Source organism: Procambarus clarkii, chromosome 35 (genome assembly GCF_040958095.1).
Source record: "Procambarus clarkii isolate CNS0578487 chromosome 35, FALCON_Pclarkii_2.0, whole genome shotgun sequence".
NCBI classification, from domain to species: Eukaryota; Metazoa; Arthropoda; class Malacostraca; order Decapoda; family Cambaridae; genus Procambarus; species Procambarus clarkii.
The window spans coordinates 28,315,306-28,324,805 of NC_091184.1; the positions used below are offsets into that span (position 1 = coordinate 28,315,306).

Sequence of the window (9,500 nt, forward strand, 5' to 3'; positions counted from 1 at the left end):
CCAGACTCTTCTGGGTCTTTCATAATTTCTTCCTCCCCAGACTCCATTGGATCTTCCATTGCTGCGTCTCGCCTCGCTTCTCACTCTGTTCTCCCTTAAGCTCTTGTACGCTTCAGTAATCATATCCGCCCTATCTGCGGCATCTTTCACCTCCTTTATCCCTGCTTCTTGGATCTTGAACTTTGTTTCGGGATGCATCATCTCCAAGAACTTCTCCATGACCATCAGTTGCTTCAGGTCAGCATAAGATCCAACTCCAGCAGCCTCAATCCACTTCTGGAATCGTCTTTCCAGATCCCTTGCTGTCTCAGCAAACGTACACGCTCCAACTTTGATCATCTCTCTGAAGCGCTTCCTATAAGCTTCTGGGGTTAACTGAAACGAGCGCAATATGCTGCTCTTTACTGTGGCATAATCCTGACACTCTTCCAGTGACAATTGGGTGTATGCCTCCCTGGCTGCACCGGTCAATCTTAACTGGACCAGCTGGGCCCATTCCTCCTGTGGCCACTCCTTGATACTGGCTACTTTCTCAAAATGCTCGAAGAAGCTCTCTGCCTCTTCGGGAACAAACAAGGGAATGTCCTTCTCCCTAACCCTAACCTCTGGTGGGTGTGATACCTGGGTGGTGCTCTCTGGCAACCCATGTTCAATCCTCTGCTCAGCCAAGGTTCTATTCGCTTCTATCTGCATTTGTTTTGTTCTCTCTTTTTCTTTTTCGACCTGGGCTTTTTCTTTTTCGACCTGGGCTTTTTCTTTTTCGACCTCTAGTCTTGCTTTCTCTTTTTCTATTTCCAGTCTGGTTTTTTCTTTTTCCTTCTCTGCTTCATTTTTCATCTGGAGTTCTAATTTCATCTTTTCCAGCTGGAACTGTCTCTCCTTGTCCTCTCGTTGTTGCTGCATCTGGAGCTCTAACTGGAATCTCTCCAAGCTCCTATTTCGGCTACTCCTGCTACTGCGGCTACTCTTGCTGCTCCTACTCGATCCCTGGGATCTCACTTCATCCTGCCCATCATCCTCCTTTCTACTTTCAGCTCCTTCCTGGGCTCCTTGTTCTGCCGCTTCACTTCTGGCTCTCAACTGCCTCAGGATCTCATCCTTCATCCCAGCTACTTTAGATGCTTTCAACCTAATGCCACATTTTTCTGCTATTTGTTTCAATTGATCCCTCGTGCAACCTTCCAAGTCCTCAGGCTTGTCTGACTCCACAAACGCTTGCACCTTATCCATCTTGTCCTGTGAGTCTTCCCAAGAGAGAGAGTATACACCTGCGGTCACACAGTTTATCTCAGCAGGGGTGTACAAATCCACTCTTGGACAGGGTGTGGGTGTGTCAGTCCACTATCCCGGACAGGCCCCCAATTTATTATATAGACTGTGGGTTGGTTGGTGTTGTCGTCGTTGATCCTTCTCTATGGACAACCCAACCCACAACTCGGCAGAGTGCTTATACTAGGAGATCACCCTTGGCGCTTCTGGCTCTTGGAGAGGGGCTCAACGTCACACGTTCAGGGGATGCGGCTCCAACACTTAGCCTCGTTGTCACGTGCACACACCCACTCGAGCCGCTGTGACTCCCCACTCTCTCCTTATGAGATATGATCTCCTCAATCCCCCTATGACTTACTAGTATTACCTCCTACCCTGTCCACAGCAGTGGTTCATGGTTCTTTCTCTCTCTCTCTCTCCTTCTTTACTACCTCCTGGGAAGCCTCACTAGGACAAGGGCAAACACCAGCAAATTGTGACACATTTACTGAACAGAGCACATACACGATACATACACACATATAATAATAATGAATCCTATACTCTATAATATCCAAATCAGGTTGCACTCCAATACCATCAGAACTCTATTATCAGCTTATCAAGTGGTATCCCAACCCCTGGTTCACCACCTGGTACTATTAACCTCCTCAAGTTGGTCAAGCCCACACACTGTTGCACCATCAGCAAGATAACATATATATATAGAAAACCAGCATTTGAATGCAATAACATATACCAGTATAAATGTCCATTGATACTTCAGTATAAAAAAACTCCTTGACGCAAGAATGCCAACAGTCACTCACCTCTCACTGCGTCTTGCACGCTAATGACAACCAAACACTATCAACTCCCTACTAGTAATCCACCAGAACTTCCCCTTCCACCTCTGGAAGTTCACAACCCTAATATCCTTAGGTTCTGCCGGGCCTCACTACCAGGATCCTCTGCAGCTCCTCCAGGCTGCTATCATGAAGTTTCCTTGTGCAACTACGGCGCTTCACCCTTCTGTTAGGTTCTTCCACAGCTCTCTTGGCTGCTACACCACCTCTACAGAAGCACGTGACACTCCTCTTCACTGCTGCTTCTCCTCACAGCTCGAGGTCCTCTGCTCCACTACCTTGGAGTCTCATCAGCTACATCATCTGCTGGCTTCGAAGTTCTCAGCAACTTCTTCCCCAAAGAACAAACCTGCAACCCATCGACACTCCAATAAACTGTTCCCCTTTAACACATAAACAAAAATAACCACACACTATGCTTGCCTCAAACCTCTATCTGTTCTCTACATACAGTGAGAGTGGACTCCCCCGTTTTGGGCGGGTCCATACTCCACCTCGCCTGGTGTCGGTCCTCACTCACTGGGAGGGTCTTCCTCCGTCAAGAGCCCGGCTCCCTCAGTCTTCCGCCAGCGCTCAGAGGGGGCGGACGTCGCTCCGTGTTCCTCCCTCTTCACTCTCCTATTTCAGGCTTTCTGCCTTATTAAAACATGTCTAACTTATACATAAACATTGCTACTGTCGCTGGGCACACGACCAAACTACAAGTAATCACTATGAACTGGCGTTTATCGTGCTTACCACAGATTAATTGGTCGAGGGCGCTTTCCCTCTGACGGCGTCTGGTCAGGGCGCTCCACACAGCCCACAATAATGCTTCTGGGCGATTTAATATCTGCTCGTCGACCAGGACTTGAGACCACAACGTTCCCAGCTCGATTCCACAGCTGGTACGTCCGCACACTTCTCTTCTCTGCGAGATATATCACTAGGGGTTCCCTTCTGGCGGGAGCTCAAACGGAGCGCGGCTTCCCCCTGCGATGTCTGGCACTCAAGTGAGGTCAAGGTCCTCCGGAAGCGAGCCTCACGCCTCCAGCAAAGTGTCCACATCTCCTAGCCAGTCATTTATCTATTTCCTTACTTACTGCCCATAATCTTAAATTGTTTTACATATCCAACCAGCCATTTTTCATATGGGTTATCACCTCAATATTTGCTAGACCTTCTAGTTAGGTCAGGCTTGCTGAATAACTCTCAAGAAGGGAGACTCGTTTCTCCTGCAGGCTGAGATCATAACAATACCTCAAGGAGAAGTGAACAACAAAGGCATGTTAACAACCAATTAATACTGTAACGAGGGAAGATCTATGGAAAGAGACAAAACTAAGCTTGCCACGCCCATACCCACTGTGGGTATAGCATGGTGGGTATGTGGGTATTTCAGGTTACGCCCATCAACACCCAATTTTTTATATCTTATACAACAGAGGCGTCATACAGTACTGTATTTATCGAGGTGGGAAGTGGCCACAGCACTTGCCAATCAGGCCTCATACAGTACTGTATTTATCGAGGTGGGAAGTGGTCATAGCACTTGCCAATCAGGCGTCATACAGTACTGTATTTATCAAGGTGGGAAGTGGCCACAGCACTTGCCAATCAGGCCTCATACAGTACTGTATTTATCGAGGTGGGAAGTGGCCAAGGCATTTGCCAATCAGGTGGTCAGGAGTTAAGGATCTGGTGGTAGTGGGCAAGATCGTGTGTTAAGATACATAATACATGTAAATACATACTGGCCACGTGGGCTCCTGGTGTACAAGGGGGTACAGGTGTCCTGTACCATATGTGGTATAGCTGATACGGTGTATGAGTGTATAATACACAGCTGTCATGGTGTATGAATGTATAGTATACAGCTGGCAAGGTGTATGATTGTATAGTATACAGCTGGCAAGGTGTATGATTGTATAGTATACAGCTGGCAAGGTGTATGATTGTATAGTATACAGCTGGCAAGGTGTATGATTGTATAGTATACAGCTGGCAAGGTGTATGATTGTATAGTATACAGCTGGCAAGGTGTATGATTGTATAGTATACAGCTGGCAAGGTGTATGATTGTATAGTATACAGCTGGCAAGGTGTATGATTGTATAAAGTACACTTTATACCCTAGGAATTCTATTTTATATTTATCTTGAATCTTGTATATCCTGTATACAGTATATTGTATCCTATAACCTGTATATGATATCCTGCATCTTGTATATTGTATCCTATAACCTGTATATGATATCCTGCATCTTGTATATTGTATCCTATAACCTGTATATGATATCCTGCATCTTGTATATTGTATCCTACAACCTGTATATGATATCCTGCATCTTGTATATTGTATCCTATAACCTGTATATGATATCCTGCATCTTGTATATTGTATCCTATAACCTGTATATGATATCCTGCATCTTGTATATTGTATCCTATAACCTGTATATGATATTCTGCATCTTGTATATTGTATCCTATAACCTGTATATGATATCCTGCATCTTGTATATTGTATCCTATAACCTGTATATGATATCCTGCATCTTGTATATTGTATCCTATAACCTGTATATGATATCCTGCATCTTGTATATTGTATCCTATAACCTGTATATGATATCCTGCATCTTGTATATTGTATCCTATAACCTGTATATGATATCCTGCATCTTGTATATTGTATCCTATAACCTGTATATGATATCCTGCATCTTGTATATTGTATCCTATAACCTGTATATGATATCCTGCATCTTGTATATTGTATCCTATAACCTGTATATGATATCCTGCATCTTGTATATTGTATCCTATAACCTGTATATGATATCCTGCATCTCAGCATCTTCTCATTTGCAACTTATCCTTCTCCCAGGCATCCTGTGCTTCTCCCACAGTCTCTCTCAGCTTCTCTCAGCAAGAAATTCAACGTAGGTTCAAGAACATTGAGAGGCAGTTGAGCCACATGATTCTGCATTTCAGGAGCAAATTCTTCAGTTGCAGGAATGCTTCAGTCAACTACCCTAGGATCCTGACCAACGACTTCTCTTGGCGCTGCTATTCCCTGAGATAAAGAGGCAAGCAAGATGACTGGCACTGATATCAGTAGGCATCAGCTGTGAGGTTTCTATTGGGGTCTGTTTAGCCAGGCATTTTGTGGCACGGGTCGTTATGAGGGGCGGCACTGTAGTCTGTGTATCACAAGGCTGTTTATGTTGATGTGAAAACTATGTTGGGGAGTAAGGGGGTCTATGTTGGAGGGAAAGGGGGTCTATGTTGGAGGGAAAGGGGTCTATGTTGTAGGGAAAGGGGTCTATGTTGGAGGGAAAGGGGTCTATGTTGTAGGGAAAGGGGGTCTATGTTGGAGGGAAAGGGGTCTATGTTGTAGGGAAAGGGGTCTATGTTGGAGGGAAAGGGGTCTATGTTGGAGGGAAAGGGGTCTATGTTGGAGGGAAAGGGGGTCTATGTTGGAGGGAAAGGGGTCTATGTTGGAGGGAAAGTTATCTATGGTGGAGACAAAGGTTTCATTGATGGAGAAAGCTGTCTATTCTCTGGTTAAAGATACAGAGGGGAGCAAGGAGGCTGTGTATGATAGCAGGGAGATGAGGAGTGACGTCAGAGGATATCCTCGAGCTGTGATACACGTATTGCAAGAAGAGACACGTGGTGCAACAATTAAGAGACACGTGTTGCAACTAGAGACACTAATAATCCATGTGTCATCTGCATAGGATGATACAGTACTACTGTTATCCTCGTCTATGTGTGATATGAGGATGAGAAAGAGTACTGGAGCAAGCACAGTACCCTGGAGGACTGAGCTTCTCACAGTGGATGATCCAGATTTTACTGTGTCGATTTTTACACTCTAGATTCTGTTGGTTAGGAAATTGAAGATACACTTTCTTATTTTCCCAGTAATTTCCTTCGAGGGCATTTTGTGTGCAGTAACACCATGGTCACATTTGGAATTCTAGGAATCAGGGCTTTGAGCAGAGTGCATAGACATCCTGTCTATGGCTGCTTCAAAGTCCAGAGAGGGTGACATGTGGTTTATATAATTTGATGCTCGTATCAACATTCATGAAGAATTCATGTGGAATTTTAGAAATTCTAAACGTTATCCTTCTCCTGTAACTCTCCATCGGCATCTCTACTCCCCCACCACTAATAGAGAGAGCTCTGGGCGTGTCCAAGATGGTGGGAGGAGAAGCCATAGTTCTGGCCCAGCTCCCTAGTCTTACAACTCGCTCGGACAGGTCCTGTTGACGTGTTTAAAGACGAAGAAGACAGCTTTTATCGATTGGAAATGGCCAATTGTTTTGTACTTTGTTTAATGGCGTTCCTTATCTCCCCCAGCCGATAGCACACCTCAGGGACAATACTTTTCAAAGTGACACAGCAAGGAAGAGCAGGAATCCGGCTTCGATGTCGTTGGATCCGTCTGTCAAAATGTCAACAAAACAGCGACGCATGCGCAGAGTGGGTTGGCGCGCGATGGCGGCAAAAACAGGTCCTCCGCCCTGACCATGGAAGCTGATGGCAGCGTTTAATTTTATTTATCTGGCGCGATCCCAATGGCCAGGTGGGAAATTCGATCGCCAAATATGATCGGTTACAAGAAAACACTTTTACCCGCCACGCTTGTAAAATGTTGACCCGGGTGTTTATGATGACTCTCTGTCTGTCTGTCTGTCTGTCTGTCTCTCTCTCTCTCTCTCTCTCTCTCTCTCTCTCTCTCTCTCTCTCTCTCACTCTCTCTCTCTCTCTGAAGCCACGCAGTTTTCCGCTAGCTCCCGCCCCCGCCTCTAGCTGGAGCCACATGGGGACCAACCTGGAAGAAACCGAGACGTTTTTGCCCGGCTAGACAAGGAGGGGTTGGGGGCGTGGGTGGGGGCGTGGGTGGGGGCGAGGGGTGGGTAAGGGGGGAGGAGGGCTTATAATCCAATATGCACACTGTTGCTTCAGACTTTTAAGGCAAGTAATGAGCCAGAAACACATTGAGTAACTGTACGAGACGGAATTGTGGACGGGGCACGACTGGACCGGAACGGAGCAACTATGTGAGTGGTAGATACCTGGATGACACCTGGTTGATACCTGGTTGATACCTGGTTGATACCTGGTTGATACCTGGTTGATACCTGGTTGATACCTGGTTGATACTTGGTTGATACCTGGTTGATACCTGGTTGATACCTGGTTGAAGGGGTTCTGGGAGTTCTTCTACTCCCCAAGCCCGGCCCGAGGCCAGGCTTGACTTGTGAGAGTTTGGTCCACCAGGCTGTTGCTTGGAGCGGTCCTCAGGCCCACATACCCACCACAGCCCGGTTGGTCCGGCACTCCTCGTCCGCCGGTAGTAAACACCGGCCCACACAACATCAATAATAACAACAAAAATAATAATAAGGAGAAGGTAAGAAGGTTTACCAGATAAGGTAAACAAAGTGATCAGTTCTTGGGGCCAGGTGTAGCCAAGATATCAACCTCACAGAGCCTCCAGGTCACTGTTATCAGACCTGATACCAGCCAGATATCAGGTACCTGCACACACACTAACCGTTACCTAATATCGACGAAGAAAGAGTTAATTAGAGACCTGTAGAGAGGGAGAATACCTGGAGAGAGTTCTAAGAGTTCTTCTCCTCTCACCCGAGCCTTGCCTGGGGCAGATATCCAAGCCATGGATATCGACAAGATACCCAGGTGCTACACGATATCAACCATCACAAGTCCTACCATTTCCAAATACCGACCACGTCAGATCTAGTACAGGTACGCAGGTCATTCCCAGCCAGGTAAAGCCACAGGTAATCCCCAGGTAAAAGCCTAGAACAGTTGCCTGTAATCCAGGATACCGCTAATTATAGGTTAGCTGCAACAAATAAGGCTGTTGGACGCTGTGTTAGTGAAGGGCACTATCGCTCAACAAGGCTCTCAGCCACCATGAGCTGGGAATGACCTTCTCCTATTTGGTCTATTGGGGCAGTAACCCCTCTTGTTATCGAGCCGGGGCTCAGCTGATAAGTCTGTTTCTGACTGTCTGACTGTCTGTCTGTCTACTGTCTGTACTCACATAATTGTACTCACCTAATTGTGCTTGCGGGGGTTGAGCTTTGGCTCTTTGGTCCCGCCTCTCAACTGTCAATCAATCTGTGTGCTGGTGTGTGATCCATCTAGTGTGGTATCAAGGAATGGACGAGCCAAGGTGTGTGTGTGTGTGTGTGTGTGTGTGTGTGTACTCACCTATTTGTGCTTGCGGGGGGGGGGGGGGTAGGTCAGCGGACCTTGCGAACCTGTCCGACCTGTTGGACAGACAGGTCTATAACACAACAAAGGAGGAAAGGTTACAGGTAGGGATGATGGGGGGTGGGGGGGCATAGGTCTTGTTCTAGTGTTTACACCGCCGATATTCCTACCCACGCCCACACCCAGTACGCCCAAACCCAGCGCGCCCACACCCACACCCAGCACGCCCATGCCGCTTGCACTGCTGAAACTTGAGAATCTGACCTTCGAAGCTAGTTTAAAAAAAACTTAAACTTACTGCGAGCAACAATTACATATAAACTTTATATATAAATTAATATATATATATATATATATATATATATATATATATATATATATATATATATATATATACACATATCAATACTCTTTCTTTATCACAAGTGATTCAACAAGAGGCTCACAACAGTCACTATACAAGCCACTATACATCTATGGTGAGTCACTCAGTTACTAAACCCATGGAACCGCCTACCCGCCGAAACCGTAAATTCTTAAAAAAATTAAAAAGTTCTACTGAATTTTAAAATCCAGCAAGAAAAACTCTTTCAGGACAAATAGAGGGACCTTAAGACAAGCCGCTGGCTTAAAGCTAGAGGCAATGAGAGAGAGGAAGACATATTAAAGTAACCAGGAAGACGAAAGATAATGAACAAAGACACGAACAAAAACACAAGACAAATAAAAGCAATAACAAAGAATGTCCGAAACATATACATCAATTCAAAAAAAAATTATATCCTAAGAAATACAGAAATCAACAAAAAATCTTGACAAAAAAAAATGGAACAAAAACAGTCTGGAACAAAAACAGTCTGGAACAAAAACAGTCTGGAACAAAAACAGTCTGGAACAAAAACAGAAGGTCGAGAGGGAGACAAATACACCCCCCCCCCGCCCCGCCCGCCCCCCCCCCCCCACCTCCAAGTCGTTAGCCATATCGGGTTGTTTATATGGGCTGATGACGTCACTGGTCCTAATGGTCTGATCGCTGCCGTTCAAACTGGTCGTTAATTTGTCACCCTCCACCGGGGCGGGCGGTGTCTTGAAGTGTTGGTGGTGTTGTGTCTGTGGGCGTGTGGGCGTGTGTGGGCGTGTGTG

The 9,500-nt window shown here is 45.9% G+C and overlaps 1 protein-coding gene across 1 annotated transcript in view; it reads right to left on the reverse strand.

The window, feature by feature from the left end:
* sog (short gastrulation) overlaps positions 1–9,500 on the reverse strand; it is a 277,663-nt gene that overhangs the window by 127,262 nt on the left and 140,901 nt on the right. The gene's annotated exons all lie outside the window — the stretch shown is intronic.